The 20,081-nt window shown below is 49.1% G+C and overlaps 1 protein-coding gene across 1 annotated transcript in view; it reads left to right on the plus strand.

Moving 5' to 3' along the window:
• Window positions 1-20,081, plus strand: part of LOC310904044 (uncharacterized protein) — a 131,022-nt gene that overhangs the window by 15,537 nt on the left and 95,404 nt on the right. The window contains exons 3-6 of the mRNA XM_083848202.1: window positions 14,191-14,330; window positions 15,191-15,898; window positions 17,065-17,256; window positions 17,978-18,156. The gene's annotated coding sequence lies outside the window, so the exon portion shown is untranslated. The remainder of the gene's footprint in view (window positions 1-14,190; window positions 14,331-15,190; window positions 15,899-17,064; window positions 17,257-17,977; window positions 18,157-20,081) is intronic.

Consider the following 20,081-nt stretch of genomic DNA (forward strand, 5'->3'; position numbering starts at 1 on the left):
TCCCCTCTGCCAGAGAGGCTGGGCACTTTGGGTAGGTAGGTGGCTGTTTGCTTTGCTCGCTGTTTGAAGTGAAATATGCCGTCTGCCTGGGAGGCGCAGAGTAAGACGCTCGAGAGCAGAAATCAGCCCATGAGATCCCCAACAGCCACCACGAAGCTGGTTTCTACTTGCTCTGCGGTGCTTGGTGGCTGTGGGGTGGGGGCTGGCTTTGGAGGTGGATGTGGGGCTGGTGGGCAGGCACCCCACTGTGGTTCAGAGCGCGGGGCTCGGCCTGGGGGGGTGGCAGGGCCCTGCTGGCCCCCGCTGCTTTTGCCCCGTGCTCCAGCTCTCCCACGTGAAAGGTGGGATCAGCAGTGCTGTGACTGTTCTTAGCTCTGGGACCCGCTCGAAGAATGTGCTGAGGGAGAGGTGAGGGAATGCTTCTCCACGACCTGGGTGTTGGTGTGAGAGATGTCTTGGTGAAAACGTGAAGAGGCGTCGTGACATTCCTCTGTCTTTGATAGACACAGAAGTCATTTGCAGCCGTAAGATCAACATGCAGGCTTTCAAAACGCTGCTGACTCTGTGGAAAAAGCTTTTGCTGTTGTATAGCGGAGCCTAGGGGTTTTTCACGGTTCCAAGTACTGACCAAAAACCCTGGAAATGTTTTGAGGAAGGAATGAAAAAGAGAATTTCTTTCAATTTGTTCAGCATTTTTCAACCAGTTCTGGTTGCAATCAAGAACATTGTACTGAGCTCGAGTGTTCCTTTCAAAGAGCCTTAAAAAAAAATCAGCTGGGGAAATGAATAGAGGAAGTGACCCAAGTCTAATCTAGACAGATACACTGCAGAAGACATCTCTTTACCGAGTAACAAGGTCCCTTTGCTCTTCCCATGCAACAGTAGTCTTAGCCAAGGCTCCTGCAATGTGGCAATTCAGGAATAAATGTCAGCAGCTCCTTCATGCCAAGAATATTTGGATGTCAGCAGAAAGAAGAAATGTTTCTGATAAACTGATGCAAATGTGATGCTGGGATCAGGGGTGAGATCAGCGCTGGGTAGCTCTGATCTCATGCAATTTCCGTGCTTTGAGCATAGCAAACCACCACAGAGCAAAGGGTCTTGTGCAGGTAGCTGACGACCTGCCCCATCCTTCTCGGGGAACGTGTAATGTAACCGCTTCTTTTATTCCTCATAAATACCAGCAAAGAGGCATGAAGAGCACGGCATGCATGATTTTTTTAATTAGGGAGCACCCAAAAATCTGTACCGCCATGGAGCAAGCCTTGCGCTGTGTGAGATTTGAGCGCTACAGAAGAGAGCTCCCGCCTTCTGAGCTGAAGGCAGGGCAGCAGGCAGGGAAGATGGAAAAGGTGTCACAGGGTGAAACATCTCACCCCAGATGCAGTGGGGGCTGAAGCAAGGTTGGCCAGAAATAGAAAAATCATGATAGTTGCTGGAGGGGGGATCAGGTTTGTCATAGATGCACGCTGGGAGTCCACTGCAGTTCATTTGTAGGTCTTTGGATCACAGGCTCCGAGGAGAGCATCGAGCTGGAAGAGCCTGCAGGAAGGCTGAGCTTTGCCCTGAATCGTGCTGAGCGGCTGCTGCTGACCGCTGGCCCTCGCGGAGGATGCCCAGCTCCAGCCCCGAGAGCTCGTCCCTCTTGGTGAGCGACGGCTCACCCTGCCCTCTTCCGAGCGCTGCTTTTCAAAGGGAGTATCATAAAACGTGGCCTTTGGAGGCCACCCTGTCATGCAGGATATCGTCAGAGCTGCTGAGTGAAGTATCCGGCCTCACTCAGTCCTGGCTGGCCCCACCGATGGGATTGTTTCCACAGCGAGAGAACAATACCTCTCCTTCCATCCAAGAAACATTTATTACATGATATGTTTCAGATGTCTCTTTGGGGAGGAGGGGAAAAGCAAAGGAGAAATAGATCTCTTTTTTTTTTTTTTTTTTTACAGCGGAGCAGCGCATGTTCCATCCCATAATGGATTAATTATCCCCGCGCACAGGCGAGGCGGGGAGGGGACTTGTGGAGCAAGTGCCAGGGTTGCGTTCCAAGCTGAGCAGACATGCGTTTCTAGCCTCCTTTTCACAAAATAAAGGGGGTAATTAATTAATAGAGAAGGCTTCATGTTCATTATAATTCCTTCCCTCTCCCTCTTTTCCTTTTATCCTTTGATTCTGTTGAATATAGAGAAAGGTAAGTAGTTTAGGAGCCTATTGTGCTCCTCCTTCCTCAGCCCCTGTCAATCTTGCTGTTTGCTTTCATACCTTTGTCTCATTTTCTCCCTCTTTAAAGCCCTCAGAGGTCAGAAGCATTTCCTGGTTTTCTTTTGCGTGCCCTGAAGGAAATGGTCTGGGCCAGATTATCGGCTGGTGCAAATCAGCACTGATGCACAGACTTTGCTAGCTGAGTATTTCGCCGTGCTTCTGGAAACTCCCTTCCATCCATCAGATGGTCTAGGGAGGAGAACCATCCCTCTGGGGCTCCTGCTCTTCAGCTGGGGAGGAAGACATGGGATTAATACTGACAACTGCAAACGCTACCCAGGTAGAATATAGAGGCTCCAAAGCCCACAAGGTAAATGCTGTTACGATGCCATTTCCTCATTCTTTCTCATTTTTTATTTCCACCTAGCCAAGCTGCAACTCAAGCAAGAAATATAAATCCTGCTGTCCCTGGACTCCATCTGCTCATGGAGCTAAAGAGATATAAAGCATGTAGCTGGAGTGAGCCAGTCCATTAAGGAGTATTCTGTAAAGCAGGCTGAGTTAGAGATGGAGCCAGGGATTAAAGGACATGCAGGAGCAATTGCAGCCTCTTTGAACAAAGCATGGCTCCTCCAAAGCACCTTACAAAGCCCACCTTTCCCAGGGAGAGAGAGTTGGAAAAATCCCTGCTCAGAACTGTAAATCCAGTTTCTTTTAACTCTCCGAGGCCTAAAGATGGGCTGGCGGGAGGTGTTTTCAAATAGACATCCCACTGGAAGTGTGTTTGGTTCAGGAGCTGTGCCGGGCTGCCAGTCCTGCCTTCTGGAGCAGGGCTTCCAGACAGCCCAGCCCGGAGGAGCTCAGTGGCTCCTGCAGCACGGCTGTTTTTTGCCTCCCCTTGAGGCAAAGGGAGGGATGAGGACCTCCAGCTACCCTAGCTGTGGAGCCGTGAGTTAAAGCCACTACCACTCTCTCTCCTGACCATGCCCTGTGAATATTTGACACAGTTGGGCTGAAGGTTAAAAAACAAAACAAAACATAAATCCCCTGCCAGAGCTGCCACCTGGTCCTTTTTTCCTTTTCCTTTGGTGAAAAAAGGTGTGCTGGTGAGCAGGGAAGGAATTCACTGCATCTCAGCCTGTTTTACTCTTTCTGTTTGCCTGCCTGGTGTGCTCATGTGTCGTTTGCTGATCTTGGCAGTGGGTGGGGGTTTGTGGAATGAGAATGTGAAGTTTCTCCCTCTCCTGTGTCGGTACACAGCTTAGAAGGATGGGTTGTCCTGGCTGTGTCTCTCAGAGTTGCAAAATAAATAATGGGAATATGAAGAACTGCTGTCCAGCTCAATGTTGCATTCAAAGGCTCTTGCTCGACTAAAGAGCGGGGAAGGCCGTTTCCAGTAATGGGTTGTCTGTTGTTCTTATGCCTGAAAACAGGTTTAATGAAGCATTTGTTCTTTTACTGCCCTTTTCCTAACTGCTCAGCTTTTCTCCAGAGCTGGGTGACAAAAGCAAAATTGTGTCCTGATGTTTGTTTGAATTCTTAAGTGAATTTGCTTGGGCGATATTCCCAACCTTTCTCTGGTACCTTTCCAAGAACATTCAGGCAATGAGATTTTTACTGGGGGGAAAAAAGTCATGAAAAGCAAATTTCAAAGTCACATTTGCAGGTTGTGTTGTTTTTTTTTCTTTCCCACTATTGATACCTGCAGTGTTAAAAAATCCTGACATGGTCTTAAAACAGATTGGAGAAGATTTTGATGAATAATGAATTGTGATTTTATTTGCCTTCTGGTTCTGGTTGAACTCTTAAGCACCTAACTCTTGCATTTTTCTTTGCAATTGTGGGGCCTAGAAACTGATTTTCTCTAGGTCTGAAATGATGCGTCTCTGTAGCTGAGCTTGCTGAAATGTAGACTTTGGTACTCCGGCATTTCTTCAAATGTTGGGTTTGGGACCAAAATAAATTTTTTTCCCCCACATTTTGCTACGAGCAGGCAATTCTAGAGACAAACTTTTGCCAAGGTATGGTGTTATAACCCTCAAACTCTGTTGCCACTCTGCATAACAATCATTTTTGTTAGCTTCACCTGCCACTGGAAAAAGGTTTCCTAGAGTCACAGGTGGGAAGGGGCTCAGTAGATTTCTAGTCCCACATGTTGCTCAGGGCAGGGTTAGGCTTGAGATCAGGCCAGGGGGGGCTGTCCTTATGGCCAGTGTGTCAGCTTTTACCTGTTGTTTCCCATCTTCCTGCCATGTGCTTAGGTGAAAAGCCTGGGCTGATCTTTTTGGTAGCCTCTGTGCAGGTAACCTCCATTCTGCTGCCAGTCCCCAGAGCCTGGCTCGCTTGGCCTCTCCTGATGGGGCAACTGCTCCAGCCTCTGACCTTCTTGGTGGCCTCCGCCGACCTTCAGCTGTGTCGCTGCAAGGGGGCACGACTTTGTTTGTCCCAGTTGAATTTCACAAGGTTTTTGTCAGCCCCTTCCTCCCAGCTATTTAGGACACCCTGAACAGCAACGTGCCCCCGAGCATATTTTTTGGCTCCCCCAGTTTGGTGTCACCTGCAGACTGGATGGGAGCGTGCTCTGCCTCTCGCAGTCACTGGTAAAGCTGCCAGGTGGGACTGGTCCCAGTATAAACGAGGCAGTTACTACCTGTAACTGGCCTCAGGGCAGAGCAGAACCCAGTAACCCCAGCCCTCTGAGCATGACCCTCCAACCAGTTTTTTACCTTTCCAGTTGCCCAAGCCTTCCAGGCTGTAACATCTCCAACTCAATAGCAGGATATTGTTGGGAAACCTGTCAAAAGCCTTGCTAAAGTGAATGTAAATAAAACCTCCTCTCCCTTCACCCACAGATCCAGTCATTCCCTCCTAGAGGGAGGTCTGGTTGATCAGGCATATCTAGCCAAGGTCCTTGGAACAACTTAGAAGCGTTCCTTGGTGCACAGACAAAGGTAGCCCTGAAGTGTCGGCCTGTACTTCATCAGGGCCTGAGTTAAAATTGTGGGGCAAAATCACTAGTCCTCATCATTCACTGCCTTCTTATGGATATTGACACCTCTGCTGCATGGAAACATCTTCTTGAGCAGGTTGGGAGATGGTAAGTAGGGTGAAAAATGCCTGGTATACCATTATTCTGGATCCTGCATGTTTTCCTGTGCCTCTCCAACTCCCCTTGTAAACCTGTGCCTGGCATAGGATTTTCCCAGTTCAAAGAACATCGACCAGACCAAAACTTACCAGCTTTTGGCTGAAGATGCAGAGTTAACAGGTGACTGACAAAAATGCGTGCCCATAACCTGGGAAAAGAGCAGGCAGGGATTTCTGAGGGCAGAACGCATACAGGCGCCCTCCCTTCAGCTGCTGCAAGTCATTTGACTGTGAGGAGTTTCTGATGAAATGTCTGCTTCAATGGGTTATTGCTTTCCAGCAAAATTTGATTTCATCAGAAAGACAACTGACCAGCTCCTTTCCTAATAAGTGCTGCCAGATCATCTGGTGTTAACGGTGAAAGAACAAAGCTGGTAAAAGCTGCATTTGATATTCAGTCATCATTAATACTGGGGGAAAAAAAATAACTTTTCTACTGCACTAGGGAATAGCAGAATGCCAGGGGATTAACTAAACAGCACAGTTCATATTTTAAATATTTGCTAAGTGAATGTAGAGGCAATTGTTTGGGGAAGTATTTGTCAAATAAACTCAAACAACAAATGCATTTGAGGAAATTGGATTTGTCCACCTGATATTGCAGGAACAGGAGAAGAGGCTAAATTCATCAGATAAACTATACATCTGAACTGTTTGTTCTCCTCTATCCAGCTTCCAATCATTATTTTAGGGAGACTACAAGTGTTCTAGGCACTGCAGAAAATTTATAGGAAACAGATCTCTAGCTGCTGAAGCTCGCAGTCTGGATGATGGACGTGGCAGATAGGGCAAGATTTAGCATTCAGCAGTTTGCAGAAGGAGGGGAGCCTGTCTCAATCTACAGAGTTATGAATTTTAGCCCTGCATCCCTATTAGTGATTCACTAGGTTTATTTCCTTTCAGTTGGCTGCAGCATGGTGGTGGTGACATGCTCAAGGGTCTCACAGCCGTGGTGGTTTAAGTCTGGGGGGGCTATGTCATGGGCTGGTGCTGCCTGTCTCCGTCTGTTATGTATCGGAAGCCCTTGGCCAGGGACCTGGAGCAAGGTGGGTAAATGTCACCTACTCCATTTTGCAGCTGCAGAAATCAGTTTTTACTTCTGCACCAGCCTCCCAGGGTGCCAGATGTGAGTACCCCAGGGTTAAGTGCTGGGGTCTGGGGGTGTTGTGACTGCAGAGCAGGAGGGGTGGCCGTGGTCTCTAAACCACTTGCAGTAGTGGCTGAGAGAAGGAAGAACGGAGGAGGGGGGTCAGTAGGTTGGGATTTGATTCCCAGAAGTGAAGATCCAGGGAATGATCTCAGATTCAGGAAAGCAAATTATGCACAATTTCTGTCATCAGAGAAGAAATGAGTTCCCAAATGGCTTGGGAAGCTGAGATCGAGACAGGAGGTGACTGCAGTTTGGAAATGCAAGATGTAGGGTCAGGAGCCAAATCTTTGAGCTGCAGAAGGCAGAAAGTTGAAACTGCATCTTAGGCTTGAAATGAGGAGTTGGAGAAATGATGGAAGAGCTCGTGACAGCAAGGCAGAGCAGACCTCAGCAGCAGCAGGTGCAGCAGAGCAGGTAGAAGGAGAAATTGGGTGTGCAGCGTTTGTCACATCTACTCCATAGGGATCCCAGCTGAGATCCTGAGGCCTGTCTGGGTACAAGTCCTTTTCCTCAGAGACAGGGATCTCCTCAGTGGAGCTAAAATAACATGTGCTAGACAGGCAGTGGGCTTCCTCTGCTCTTCCTGTGCATGGAGGATTTGCCTCTAGGGCTGTCAAGCCAGTATTTTCCAGTGCAAGAAAAAATCAGCCTAAAGCCTCTCGGTAGAAGTCTTATTTCGTAGTAGAAATGAGCAATGGATAGAAATAGCTAATACAGCTCCATAAAACACAATATGAAAACCTGTGGGTTAGAAAACGCAAGTCTTCCTTCAGTGTTTGTTCTTTGGGGCTTTTGGCAGCTGGCTTTCACCTGGCTGCACCTTGAGGAATTGGGGACACGCCTGCCCTGGGTGGTGGTGGGGACAGGCTCCCTGCGTTCGGCAGCATCTCCGGCTGCGTCTCGCCATGGCCTGCCCTCTGGGCTTGGTCTGTGGCACGTGCTCGTAGCCTGGTTTCAGACTTGCTGCAGGTTTGCTGAGCTAAACACAGGGACTACTCGAAACCCTTTGAAGGGGGATGTTTTCTTTATACCAGCCAGGTAAGTGATAAGAAACACAAGCTTTTGCTTGAAATAGGAACCGAACACGAATTGATGGGGGGCATGAGAAGAGGTTAAAGGAAGATAGGAATTATTGAAAGGAAGCCTGCACACTGCTACTTCTCCAATTTGGCCCCGATCAAGTAACTGGATGAACGAACTGGTGTGACACCAGCTGCTTTCCTGCCACTCCCGGCCCAGCTGCAGCCTCCAAATGCACTGAGCTTACGTGGGGACAGAAAGGGCCATCTCCTCTGCCTTTAGGCTGTGTACACATAACCAAGCTTTCATTTGCATCCCCCCAAAGTAAGGGCTTTGCATGATCACCAGGAGGGGATTTGTGCTAGAGAGCAGCTTGCGTTCGCTTTGTCAGCTAGAAATGAGGTGCGAAGAAGGACCGGAGTGTGGGAAGGTTCGGTGTTTGAATGGGGCCGGATGCCTACGTGACCCTGCCTCCAGGCCTCCTTGTTGCTTGAGGCTTGGCCTCCCAAAAGGTGGGTGGGAATGGCTTTCCCCCTTGGGAGCAGGCACACCAGCTCCTTGTCAGCAGTGGCCAAAGCAGTGTGGGCTGCGCTCCCCGGTTCTGTGGGATCAGCACGTGGCCCAGTCAGGGGTGTGGGAAGGATTTTCTTCCCCTAGACTGAGAACTCAGGTTAGTGGGTTTCGCTGCTTTTGCTCTGTACAGGGGGATTCAATTTCCAAGAACTTTGACTCAGCTTCAGCAGCTGAGCTTTGGATTTGGTCAAAAAATCCTGACCAGAAACTCTGAGCATGGGCTTCTTGTGCTCCAAGATCCCATCCTGCTGTCCCAGAATGTGCCCCAAGAGGTGCACCTGCCCCGTCCCCATCAGCTCCATAGCCTTGGATGTCTTTGGGGTGCAGAATGGGAGTCCTTTGTGTGAAATCCTCTCCAGGCTGTCATGGTGATCCAAACCAAATCCACCTGTTGGAGCTCTGTGCTGCCCTGATGCAGAGCAGATGTGTTTGGGCAGGTGCGGTGTGGGAAGGCTGCCAGGCTCAACCACGCGCCTTTCCAGGACAGAGAGACCCTCCAAAGATAAGTCTGCAGTTCCGACGTGGGGGTATTAAGTGTTTTGCTTCAGGGCAAACGCTGCCCAGTTTATAACGCAGCTGCTGATGAAATCATGTCCGTGTTCTGGGGAACTCTGGAAAGAGGCAGATCCAGCCTTTTCTGGTCCAGTAACTCACTGCCTTACTTGTTTTCATCCTGGGGGTTACAACCTGGCTAAGAAACTTGTCTGGGTGATACGTTGCTTGATGGCAAATACCATCTGTGCTGTGGTGGGAAGATTTACTATTTCTTGATGTTGCAGTAGGGGAAGGTGTGCTGTGTGGCTTTGCAGCTGTTTCCTTGAACAGGCCTTGTTGGTTTCTTGCCCTGTGTGTTATGCTGCCATCCTAGCTTTTTAGGACTTTTTAAAAAAAAAAAAAGTCTAACTACAGCATTCTGTGCATCCAGAGACCATGAGGTCTGGAACTTGAAAAGATTTGCTGGTTCCTGAGCAGGCATATATGAGGTGCAACTGTCCCTGACACGTGCAGCATGGGGAGACCACAGGGCCACCCCTCTCATGGCGTGGCTGCCCTCTGTGTATGAGGGTGACAGAGGGTCAGACCTGCGTGGCTTAGCAGGAGCTGCTCCGTTTTCTGGCCGTACAACCTCGTGCAGAACCATCTGAGCAGGGCTCTGTGCATCGAGCAGGGGAGGAGGCCAGGAGCTGAGCTCTGTCCCCTCCAGGGGCAGAAATCATTTGTCGCCTGGTCTGTTGATGGCTTGGGGTCAGAGCCAAGAGAAGAGGCAGGAGGACGGAGCCTTGCCTCTGCCTATGTGCAAGCAGCAGCTCCTTTGACACCTGCACTTAAATTCTAGGCCAGATGCCTCGTGCCACTCTAGTCCCTGGCCCAGCTATATTAGAAGCAACGCTAATCAGGCTTTAAATGGTGGAGACATTAGTAGAATTATCTCCATATTTTATAGCTCTCTTGCGAATATTCCGGTGCAACGCAGATGCTAGGCTGTGGGCATGACTCATGGAGTGGGGACTCTGCTTTACGGCGTGCTGTATCCTGAGGTCTTTCCCGTATCGCTGCGTAATGTTGCCTAGCTCCAGAGCAGGGATATTGAGTATTCTCTAAGCCCAGATTATTGTGTATAGCCCTTGTTGTATGTGCCACAAATGAGCGTACGGGCTGCCCATCATAATAAAAGGGCAGAGAAATTAACTTGATAGAAGAGGCTGGTGAAAGCAGCTTGCTTGTGATCTCCCCTAGGAGACGGAGCCATTCAGCGCCATTATGGAACAGGGTCTGTTGCTTGCTTTCACACAAATCCTGTACATTGCTGACTTATTTAGAACTCATTTTATACCGAACAAAGCAAGAACAAAAAAGGCCTCTCCAGCACTGCAAAGCCAACCCTCTTGGACTTAAACCTCCTGTTACACTGAAGCTTCTGGAAACCTGTGCTTAACGATAATCCTTCTAGTTGCTCTGTCAGGTTCTTTTGGTGTTTGTTTTTCCTCATTTAACTGTGTGAATGAAGTCAGGATTTGCCTTCCTGACCAGCCCCCTCGCAGCTTGTTAATGAAGGAGATCCTGTGGCCTGATCTAGCAGCCAGCACCCTCTGCACCGCGGAGTCTCTGGCACAGCAGGCAACGAACAGGGGGCTGTAACTCCCCTCCTTGTCCCAGGGGGCTGTGCTAGGCCTTTCATTGAGGAAAATGATCTCCCCCTCTGCTTTAGCTGATACATTGAGGTGGGAAGCCGATCCAAGTCATGGCCCAGTGCTGTCTGTCAGTCCTGGGGTGAATTCAGGGAGCTCCATCCTCCCCAACCTGCCCAGTGAGCCTGTTTAGATGGACTGCATCTCCTCCTCGGCCCTGTCCCAGGGCAAGCAGGGCGCTTGGGCATAGGAGGGGTTTCCGCATGGCTCTTGTCTTGATGGCTGCAGCAGGGTTTGCTGTGTGCTTAGAGCTTGGAGTGTGTTTAAACAACTTCTCCCCCTGCCCCAGCTTCCCTGCCTGCAAGAGTGAGTAGTTTTTTCCTTATTGACCTCAGCTGTGAAGATGGATGAAAAGAAATTGCTTGGAGCTCTATTTGCACTTTCTTCTGGACCTGCTGAGCAGTTTCCCTGAGAGATTCATGACACAGGGAAGACAGAGCAGGGTAGAAACCTCCCACCTTCCCCCTTTCCAGCAGCTTTCAGCATTGTTTGTTTTCAATTGCATCTTTCTGAGAAATGTTTTATTTAGGAAGAAAGAGGTTAGCTATTTCCTCGTGGTCAAAAAGAAAAACATTTTCTTTAAAACAAAGCAAGAAACAGAGAATTGGAATTATTTTCCTAATGCTTAGGCTTTGTCAAAACCTCATTATCCGATGAGAGAGGAGATGAGAAGAGAGGAAGCAAGGCCAAGGAAAAGCCTCTAACTTGTGTCAGGAGCTTGTGTGCATGAGCATAATTTGTACAGTGTTCCCTTTGCATCTCCTCTTCCTCCTCCTCTCCCCGCATTCCCTCTGACAGGGCCTCCCTTCCAGGGCCTTCTGCCTCTCATGTTCTTAAAATTGATTTCTCTATAGAGCTGGTTATTTCTTCATCATACTCCAGGCTCTGTCTCACTCAGCCGTTGGCCTCTGAACTTCCAGATGGACTCTTGCCACTGTATTTTCTTTTTATATCCTTCTTACCGTAATCATTTCTGTTCCCCTCTCACATTCCCTCTGACCAAGTCAGCAGATCCATCTCTGTTTGCACCTCTCCATCACCTGCTCTGCACTGAAGCCTCGGGCACGGTGCTGCGCTGGGGCCAGCTGACAGCAGCTGACATTGCCCCCGCGCCACCCCGCGGTGCTCCCACCTGCAGAAATCTTCATTCGCAGGTGGATTTTCTTGGCTTCTCTCTCTCTGTTCCAGGCTCCTCTGCTCAAATCTGAGGCAGTGATTTAGCAGAATTTGTTTTGACAATAGCAAAGGATATTCCCAGCCAATTAAAAATATGGTAATGGAAAGATGGGAAAGAAATGCGGTGCTTCCTCTGCTTGAGGGGTTTGCTGTTAGCTGTCACTGTGCTTAAAGGGATTAAAAGTGCATGCTATAGGTCCATGTCAGATTGAATGTTAAGCTCCCAAGCTACAGCCATGCTCTCAGGAGCAGGGAAACAATAATTCATTACTGGTGGGGATGGAAGGATTACTTCAGTAATTTGCTTATTGACTGGTGTTCTTTCTCATGCAGGCACGTACATGCATATGCACAAGCACACGCAATTACAACGCTCATTTTATTAGCATCTCATGCTGCAGATGACTGAAATCTAGGATCATTTATGGAGTTTGGCCTCAGATACCATGTGCAAGATGCCTTGTGGTGCCAAGGAGGGGCCAGGTGACAAAAGCTGGAGGTCTCGGAAGACCTGAGCTCACGTCCCTCTTCCCACATGAGGGTCTGTAGTTTTGTGCATGTTTCTCTGTGTGTTGGGCTGCCATGGGTAACAGGTGGCCTGGCCCATCCTCCTCCTCCTCAGAGATACTGCAACAGGTACCTGAAGCTGTGACAGGATCCTCAGTGGGCAGCGTACAGCTTGTAGTTTCCTGGGTTTTCCACCTGTGGAAGAGCTCCATGAGCAGTTCCTCCCATGGCAGTGGCTTGTGATGCAAAAGTTGTCAAAGGAGGTTGGTATGGGCACAGGGACTGTGGTGGCTGAGGCTGAGAGAGTAAAAATGGCCTTGTTACAAGCCCCTTGCGAAGGTTACTCTCAGCTGTACGCAGGTGTGCCACGGCTGCTGGAAGGCCGTGTCCTGGGTTTCTGGAGTGGGTCAGTAGGCACAGGCAAGGAGCCGTGGAGAGTCCTGCGGTGACAGCTCAGGCTGTTTTCAGGAATGAGACTCACAGCAGAGATCAAGTGTATGTAATAAAAGAGGTGGAAAGAACTTGGAGATATACTTCCCTTTTCTCTGGGAGACAGGTTTGGTGGAGAGACAGAGGTATTTGCCTTGACAGAGGCAGGATCTTTAATCTCTTCCTTTTTTATTTTTTTGCACTGCCTTGTGCTGTTTCCTGTGTCTACTGCTATTTGGTCATCTTCATTTTCTCTTGCCTTTCTTGATGGGTTACCTGCTCTCTGGAAAGGAATGTGGTGAAAGGAGCTCGGGTGTCAGGCAGTCTGTTGTGGACCCACTCTTGGCTTCTGTGATGAGGAAGACACCAAAAGGGCAGGCCTAGCAAGACTTCTCCCACCTAAATTGCAGAGAAAATAAGGATGTGTAGGCACACCTGGAATCACCACCTCTTTAGGCTGCAGGGAGGACGGGGTGTCAGTGTCTCCTCGGGGGGTGTTTTATGCCTCCTAGCCCACCTCCTGCTTGTCCGCAGGCGGCAGACTGAGGCTGAGTCTCCCACAGAGGCTCCTGGAGCAGCCCGCGTGTTCCTCCCTCCGCTCCTGCTCTCTTGTTGTGATAGTGGCGGCATAAGGTGAGGATTTGCTTCGCTTGCCGTTTGAGGGCTCCTGGCACAGGACAGCTGAGGTCCTGGTGTCTCCTCTAAGACAAGTTGTCTCCCTGCTGCCTGGCCCAAGGTCACTGCAGCAAAATCTTTGAGGGTTGATGTGCAGAGCCATATGGGGTTGAGTTGCTTTCTCGCAGGGAGCTGGAGAAGCATATAAAGGGTTACATCAGACAGCAAGAAAAGACAGACTTTATAGCAGTGCTGTTTTTTAACAGGCAGCCCAGACTTGTAATATCAGCACTTACTGAATTAATTTGCTATGTAGCACCAGTAAAGCTCAAAGTTCTTTCAGTGAATTCTAGTTTTGAGAAAAATCAAGAAAGTAATTACTTGGTTCGGTCATTAATTACTCACTACTGGACATTTTCGAAAGTGTAGTATGAAAAGCCTGAGGCAGCTATTAAGAGTAGCTCTAATGCTATTGATCTATTTGTGTCTATTGTGAAATTTCTCTGCTTTTATGACATTTTATTGAACTGGAGGATACAGGTGCGTGGGGCCAGGGAGTGTGAGCTCTTCTCTACCGTGCTTGTCCTCTTGGTGGGGCAGCAGTGACTTCTCAGAGGAGAGCCTGGCAGGATGTTGGGACAGCGGGGACTCTGGCCATTACCTGGTCCTACAACTGGGGCTGGAAGGCTCCAGCACGGCTCAGGGCTCTGCCTAAGCCTGATGATCCCCTGGCACCGGCCAGACTGCTAGTAAGACAAACCCACCTCAGCAGGGGAGGAAGAAGTGGAGCCAAGCGAAGTGGCTTGCCTGTGGTCTTGCAGAAGACGGAGCAGTGTCCAGATCTCCTGACATCCAGATCTGCTCAGTTCTTGAGCAGACCAGCTGGCTCTTGAATCACTTTTGCTGGCACTTCCATTACTGTGTTTGGCTGGTCTCAGTTCTCCAAATCTCTCCCCTGCTGCAGAGAGCCACCAGCACCTGCTTCCTCCATTTATGGCTCCCCTCTTGCATTTCACTCCTCTGTAGACGTTCATGGACATGAAGTATTGTTTGTAATCAGATGTTATCTGGAAAAAAGTTATCTACTAAGGAATCAGGGGGCAGGCAGGGTGTGTCTAGGCAGTGGTACTTGCTGCTTTGCTTCATTCCTCTGCAACCCCTAGGATAATCTTTCCTGTTCCGTAGGCACAGCCTAGCTGCCATCTCTGTAACACAGATGAGGTTAATCCTGCTGGCAAGAAGGAAAGGTGTAAGCCAACAGCAGCGTGACAGCTTTCTGGTGAGCTGGAACTGCAGCAGGGAACAGTGACAGCTTCTGGAAAAGGGTAGGATTGTCACTTGGTTTCCAGGGGGTTTCTCAAGACAGACCAAGGTCTCACAAGGCTGGTGTTGGTTGAATCGGGGTTTGTTCTGGCTAAGCTCCCAGTAGTGAGAGGTGCAGTCTTTTCATGTCCAAGCTTGGACAGAAAATGCCACCAAGCCATTATTTTATATTTTTTTCCCATACCCTGAAGAACTGGAAGAAGAAACACACATTTAACAGTGCCAAAGGGATGCGGCTGTTCAGCTAGTGCCTCCTGGCCTTTCTCCTTCTCCCATCATGTTTGGTATGCAAAATTGAATCACACCCTTCTCACCCGCTTCCCACTGGGGGAAAGGTGGCCTTTAAATCATAATATGATTGCAGACGATGTTGCAGAAGGGGAAAATGAGATGAACTTTAAACTCCCCTTTGCTTTACAAATTTGTTCATGTCTTCCCTCATAGCTGCTTAGTCATGCCTATTAGATTTACCATTTTCTAGGAAGGAGAAGTGGAAGGGAATTTTATTATCTCTTCAGCATCTGACTTGGTGCCTTCCTCCTCTCCTTTGTCTGGTTTAATCAGAAATTTGCAGAGGTTTTGATTGGATTCTTTTGATCCTAATGCAGAATACCCCCAGGTACAGGATCATTAGTTCTCATTAGGAGAAGAAACGTTTTTCTGTGACGGTGCACATCCTTGTACAGCTAATTGAAGAATCATCACAGGGACTTTATGGCTTTGTTACTTTTCATGGGTGCCTTAGATGCTTAGTGACTGACCAGGTTGAAAATGAGTAGGATAGAAAACAAAGAAGGGAAGGGGCCAGTTGTTGAATTAATTAGCAACTGCTAAAGGAAACACTTTGCATTTTTCCGTGCAGACTGTGCAATACAGTGCTACTGGATGAAATTAAGAAAATGAAATCAAGAACTTGGCAAGTTTTATACGGAGGCTGGGTCTGTATTTGCATATCAAAAGTAGCCAGAATTTTTGGAACAGTAGCACACATTTTGAAAGGGATTTTACACTTTGTTTGAAGAGTTAAATCAGTTTTGGGTTATTAGAGACTGCAGAAGGAGACCTGATTTGCATATGTGCTGTCGGTAGGAATCTTATACTTCAGCCTGGCACGTCCCCAAATTGGACACTAGACAAGATGGCCACGGGCCTGCTCCTGCCTGTCAGTTCTCCTGGTCTTGGATTTGTGGTGATGGGATGGAGGAAATGGAAATGAATGGGCAGGAGGGAGAATATTTAATAGCGAAGAAGAACTTCTCTGCAGCGGGCAGAGCGCCAGCAAGTCTGCACCAGCCATGTAGGAGCCTATACTCAGAGCAGGTCACAGAGCTGGATCTCAGCCCTGGCACTTCTGCAGCCATTTCAATTAATGTCATCGTTCAAGGCAGAGCTCCTGGATGGAAAATGTGCACTACTGTGAAATGTGATAGTGTTGTGCCCTGGGGTTCTTCTTTGGAAAGTGCTGAAATGCACAGTGCCATGTGAGAGGAGCTGATACCTGAAGGCTCCTTGCCAGCTGATGCCAGAATGGGACCCACCAACTCAAGTTGAAGATGACAGAGACCTATATGTGAGCAATATGTGTTTTCTTCTTCTTTGTGTATTCCTTCTCTTTCTTTTCCTTTGCAGAAAAAGTATTTAGGTGCTGGAACAGATCACGAGAAGGTGCGATCAGTTCTCCCTCACTGGAAATCATTCTCGGGCAGTGTTGGATACCAGTGTAGAAGATATGTTGTAGCTCCACCACGAGACACTGGTTTCCGTGAGGATATTTTGCCAGGAATTGTTAAATAGCCAGACATCATAGTAACACCAGGCCTTTCTGGCCTTAAAATCTGGAGCTGGCCCCAGCAGTGTGATCCCACCGCATGTCTTGTCCCAGATCCTGTTTGAGTCAATACTTGTGACTGGATTTTCAGGTCACTTACGCACAGTTGTGCCCCTGTGTTGGTGGACAGGTTGTATATAAACAGTCAACATCTTGTGGCCCGTTCCAGCGTAAAGGGTTTCATAGAATCATTTATATTGGAAAATACCTCTAAGATTGTCTGGTCCAACCCTTAAACTAGCATTGCCAAGTCCACCATTAAACCATGTCACTAAGCACCACATCTATACGTTTTTTGAAGACCTCCAGGGATGGTGACTCAACTGCTTCCGTGTGCAGCCTGTTCCAATACTTTACAACCCTTTTGGTGAAGAATTTTTTTCCTAATATCAACCTAAACCACCCTTGGTGCAACCTGAGGCCATTTTCTTTCATCTTATCACTTGGTGATTGGGAGAAGAGATTGATCCCCACCTCGCTATAGTCTCTTTTAAGTAATTGTAGAGCATGATGAGGTCTCCCCTGAGCCTCCTTTTCTCCAGGCTACACAACCTCAGCTGCTCCTCATAAGACTTGTTCTCTAGACCCTTCACCAGCTTTGTTGCCCTGCTTTGGATACACTCCAGCACCTCGATGTCCTTCTTATAGTGAGGGGCCCACAACCGAACACAGTATTTGATGTGTGGCCTCACCTGAGTCGAGTACAGGGCGACAATCACTTCCCTGGTCCTGCTGGCCACACAATTTCTGATATTAGCCAGGCTGCTGTTGGCTTTCTTGGCCACCTGAGCACACTGCTGGCTTAGAGAAAAGTGGGGAAAGAAAATGCTTTGTAAAGCTGTTAAAGGAGGGAAGGTATTTCTAGCAGAGCACTAACCCATCACACCTTACTGTGTATGTCTGGACAGGTGCTCGAGTACTTTGCCTGGGAGGTGCAGGGACCAGAATGGCACCATGGCCATGTGCCCCTGCCTGGCTTGAAGGACGCAGCTTCATGGGCCCCTGCAAGCTCCTGGGGGCAGGCCAGCAAAAAGGACGCAGCACTGATCAGGGGGACCTGTGCTGCACAGCTGGCAGGAAGCGAACCCTGGGGATCTGTGGTAGGGGTGAAGCTGTCGCTGTTTCACACCTTCCTGCTGGGGAGAACTCCCCTATGGGGTTCTGCTCTTCAGGAGCTGGTGCAGGAACATGTGGGATGCACCAGCAGAGCAGGGTCGGTCTGGTTGTCCGAGAGCGGTGCCCTGGCCCAGCTCTATGGCACGGCCAGGGGGCTACACCTGGTGGGAAGGGGCTTACCCCTAAGGGCCTGAGGACAAGGAGATAATTCTGGCACAGCTCCCCGTATGTGCTTGTTCACAGCCTGATAAGAGCCACGGGAAGAGCTGTTTGTGCTTGCCTCGTTCAGTATGTCTTTTCTCTGTGCATCTGGTGGGGGAGATGGGGCACAAGAGAGCCCAGCCCGGCGTGGCCAGGCCCTTCCTGTTGTATTCTCCCATCCCCGGCCTGCGGGTGTGCGATTTGCCTGCAGCACCAAGCGCAGGTGGCTTTTGAGAGCGGAAAGGTGCTGAGTACATACTCCCTGCTATTTATCATCCCATTTGCTATGTCTGAGGGGGGCATGTGGGCAGTGGGAGAGCAGGGTGTGAAGGAACGAAGGGCACTTCTGAGCTGCGGCTGTTTATCACCGTTACAGAGATCCTCTGGTACGGCAGCCAGACAGGCACGCACACTCCCCCAGCCTCCTGATCACATTATTATATTACACCTGACGTTCCTTTTTTTTCTTTTCTTTTCACTAATATGTTATTTTTGGCCTGACAGCTTTATGAAGGAGAAAAGAGAAATAGAGAGTGAGACGCACCCGGACAGACACAGACAGTATTCATTCCTTATCAGCGAGGAAGGGGTCTGACTCAGACACACAAGACTTGCTGATTGAAACATCTTGCTGTCTCCAGCAGCTCCCTCTGCCACCAAAGGGAGGTCCCCAGTCTGCAGAGGTGAGGGGAAGGGGCTGGGGAGGATCAGGTCTGCAGAATCGGTCCTCCAGCACTCTCACTTTCCTGGCCTGAGCCGTTCCCTGAACTCTGCTGGGGTGTCTAGTCAGTCGGAGAAATTGTGCTGCTGTCTATCTTGGGCTGTAGCTGACCTGGTGGGAGTACGGCGGTGTGGCTGACCACATCACCTTTAGTGCCTGCTTCTCGTGTTGGGTAGACCAGGCTCTACAGACAGTTATATCTCGTGGAGAGATGTCCTGCCTGGGTAAGAGTTCAAGGAAGAGCAGTGACCCCAGTGTGTCTGGAATCTTAATGTGTGTTTCATTTTGCAGAGAGGAAGAAGAGAAATGAAAAAGTGTGTGTGTGGGAAATGCCATGTCAGACGTGGCCGCTAGTTATTGTGTTGTATTCAAAGGCCACCGGGCAGAAGGAAGTGTTTGTGGGAAGTGGGAGAGGCAGGAACGAAACCTAAAAGGCTGAGCGTTGTGATTGTGAAAGTGGAAAAAAGGAGTGCAAAATGAGCAGGAGTTCATTTGAGCTGGATATTGGCTGGCAAAATGTAAAAAGGAAAAGAGAAAAAAAAAGCTGGGGATGAAACCAAGGGGGACAGGGCTCCAATATGAAAATAATTCTGAGCTCTTCTGTCTTGTGTTCCGTGACTCATCAGGTCACCCAGAAAATTCACTGAAGAGGAGGGTAGAGGCCATGCACAGGCCACTGGCTGGTAAAAGAGCAAGCCTTGACAGCAGATCCCCTTGGCCACACTGATCCCAGGAGTGTTGGCTGCATGACCTTGCAGGATCATCTTTGGGCTCTTTGGCCAGGTTGTTCCTCTGCTCACCCTGCTGCAGCAGCGGCAAACACCCTCTCCCTGCTGTGGGAAAGGGTGAACTGGCAAAATTTGTACATCTGTGTTGCTCCCCTTGGATTGCCTTGTGTTGTTTTTTATTTCATTTTTTCTCGCTCTGATTTGGGGTCATCACGTGGGCATTGACCTTTGGAACATGTGGGAAGGCAGACCAAAGGGTGCATGGGCAGGATTGTTGCTCTGCTGTGTGACCAGTCACAGGCCTGTCCAGGTGCAACAGGGGAGAGACCCCAGTCATGTTTGACTGCCAGGTTAACGATCACAGCCACAAATAGAGCCCAGAGGAGTTTTTTAAAATGCAGTTGTCAGCTGGAAAAAGAAGCAAAAGGCCAGATCAGTATGCTACTTATGCATATGCTTCTCTGCCTTTGGCCCATACGCTTTCCCCAGGATGCCTAACTTCACTGAATACGTTCTTTGCAATAATATTTGCATTGGGCAGCTCATGTACTGTCTCCACCATAGCCCTTTTTGCTAACTGCATACCGGTCTGTGTTCATTTTCCAAGGAGAAACAAGCTTCAGCCTTCTCCATTCCCACAGTTCAGTAAAAATGTCTCATTCCCAAGCATTATGGGAGAAAGACTGATCAAACAGAGCAATTAATTCAACAAACAATACAATTAAGCCATGATCCCAGTGTAGTTTCCACCCAGAAACAGAATAAACAGCCTTCCCAGCATGGATAAATAAACTCACAGATGGAGGCTTTTGTGAGTGGCGAAGTTTTCCCTCCACAGCTTTCTTGAGAGCACATAAAATTGTGGAGTACATAAATCTCTGGCTCTCCATCCTCGTGGATCGCAAGGAAGGAACTGTGCGCCTGCTGTGGGGCAGATGTGTGTTGGCTTGAGACTCAGGGAAGGGACCTGGGGACTGCGCAGAGGCGTGCGCAGCGAGGCTGCATGCAAACAAAGGCTGCTACAGCTGGCTCCTCCAGCCTCCCCTGAGGCCAGCTCTTGTCACGGTCTTGACACAAAACACATGGCGTGAAAAGCTGTGAAGGAGAGGAGTGACCTGCTTCACACTTGGCTGGACTCACTTGTTACTTCAGGAACTGA

Source organism: Anser anser (genome assembly GCF_964211835.1).
Source record: "Anser anser genome assembly, chromosome: 9".
Classification (NCBI taxonomy): domain Eukaryota; kingdom Metazoa; phylum Chordata; class Aves; order Anseriformes; family Anatidae; genus Anser; species Anser anser.